This window comes from Palaemon carinicauda, chromosome 17 (assembly GCF_036898095.1).
Source record: "Palaemon carinicauda isolate YSFRI2023 chromosome 17, ASM3689809v2, whole genome shotgun sequence".
NCBI classification, from domain to species: Eukaryota; Metazoa; Arthropoda; class Malacostraca; order Decapoda; family Palaemonidae; genus Palaemon; species Palaemon carinicauda.
The window spans coordinates 83,329,831-83,332,330 of record NC_090741.1 but is presented as its reverse complement, the minus strand read 5'-3'; positions in this window follow the sequence as shown (position 1 = coordinate 83,332,330).

Sequence of the window (2,500 nt, the reverse complement as noted above, 5' to 3'; positions counted from 1 at the left end):
GGGAACTCTACCCCAAGAAATTGAAAGACCATGGTACAAAGGCTATGGCACTAGCAAAGACCAGAGAACAATATCCTCTTAGAAGAACTGTTTACCATAACTGATGAGTCTCTTCTACCCTTACCACTGAACAATTACATTGCAGTAGTTAACCCCTTGGGTGAAGAAGAATTTTTTGGTACTCTCAGTTTTGTCAATTGTATGAGGACAGAAGAGAATATGTAAAGAATAGGCCAGACAATTCGGTGTATGTTTAGACAAAAGGAAAATGACCCATAAGCAGAGAAAAGGGTCCAATGTAGTATAGCCTGGCCAGTCACAGGACCCAATAACTCTCTAGCAGTATTATCTCAATGGGTGGCTGGTACCTGGCCAACCTACTACTTATAATGGAATCCAATCTGTTTCTTGACATGGCATCAGCAATGGGACTCATTTTCTCATGGTTATGTTGAACAGTGCAGTTGAATTCAGCCAAGGCGCAGAGATGTCGGCATTGACAGACGGACCAGGCATCTGACCATCGAGTCAAGGCTTACACCAGAGGGTATTTTGTCCGTGCGAATGATGGACATAATCTCGAAGAAGTGGTGAAAGTGATGGTCAGCCAAATGCACCACCAGCAATTCGCAGTTGAAGTTTGAGTAGCCGTATTCATTCGTGCAGAGATATGTTTTGAAAAAGTCCAATGGGTGAGGCGAGACGTTGACCACCTGCTCGAGTACTGCACCAATAGCAACATCACTGGCATAGGAGGAGAGAAGGAGAAGGGACATGTAGCATAGGGAAAGTGCGAGAAGCAGCAGTTGAAAGGGTATTTCATTGCAGAAGGCCGCTGCTTGAAGGGGACCCCACCTCAGATCTTTTGGCTTGCGAATGTGTGAAGCGTAGAGGGGGTAAGATTAGGGGCGATAGCTTGCAGTAAACTGAAATGATAGTTGATCATGTTAAGATACTCTTGCAGTGTTTTGATGGTCGACGGTATTGGGAAGTTCTGAACAGCTGATATCTTCTCAGGGAGAGGGTGAATGCCTTCAGTAGTGATGAGTTGCCCTATGAACTATACTTCGTTGGCGCCAGTGATACACTTGTCGTTCTGTTATAGGCAGCCCGGAATGAGATGTAGGTTATAGTGGTGTTACTCTCTGGAGGAAGAGAACACAAGAATATCATGTGCATAACATACATAGATGGGGAGGTCCCCAAAGATGCCCTCTTTGAGGTGTTGAAAATTGGCCCCAGTATTACGAAGATCAAAAGAGGAGTAATGGTATGTGTATGTGCTGAGGGGGGCAGTGATGGCGGTCTCGGGGATGTCCTCTGGGTTCATGGGCACCTGGTAATACCCTTTCAGAAGGTCGAGAGTGGAAAACATATTAATTTAGGACAAGTAGGAGGTATATTGGCAATGTTGGAGTTAGTGATCTAGTTCTGTTTGCATGTTAAGATGCCTGTAATCCCAACAAGAGCACAGGATGCATCCTTCTTCATCATGAAATCCGGAAAACAACGAGGTCCTTTCATCTTGATATGGTTATAAACAAGGCGCTTGGTGGGAACCATGGGTCTTTTGGAGAAGTTATGGTCGAAATCCTTGCTGGTACGACGTTTGGAGGTGGGCGTAGGCATCAGTGGATGCAGATTACAAGGTCGGAGGGGATGGATTGAAGAGGTGTGGATAAGTATGAGTCTGTGCTGATTAAAGGTTGATATGGTACATCAACAAGGAGGTGGATATATGTGAGGAAATCTGCAATGATTATTGGTAATGTAATGTCAACAACAAGAAACTTGCAATGGTATAGGTACTCCTAAACAATAGTGTGAGTATCTCGTATCTGTGGATGGGATCTCAGATCCATTGGAAGTTATCAGGAGGACATCAGAAATCTTTAGAATGACTACGTTCTGACCTGGAGAGTAATATTGGTGGAAGTTAATGCTAAGCACCAGTGTCTACCAAATATTGCACATCAGTACCTGCATCATATGGAAAGAAAAAATTAGTGACGGATGAGGCGGGGTCCAGCGCAACAAGAGATGGACAACTTACAAGTTTTTTGCTCACTGACAAACGTCTGCACATTTTGCTTCAGTGGTGAACTGGGAGTGGTAGTAGCCTAACTACAGGTGATGGGCATCAAGAAGTGGCTGTAGAAGTGCTTGGTTGGGGCATGAGTAGGGGGCGGCATACATGGGTAGTCGAAAGTTTTGTCACTGCTTAGCATACATGGGGGTTGCATGGTTTAGTCACTACTTGGCATATCACAGAGAGGCTGTCTGTGTCCTACCTCATTCACGTCAACTTCGGTTGGTGATGAATGGTTCTCATCTTTGTTAAGAGTGGACGTATTATTGGAGGTCTTGGAGATGGTGAAGTGGCTATCCATAAGGGTATCGACGTTGATCATCAAGTCCTTCATGAATAAGGTATCGATATCAAGGATGGTGGAGCATAAGGTTTTGCTAGGCGTTGTACCCAAAGGACACGAAGGTTAAC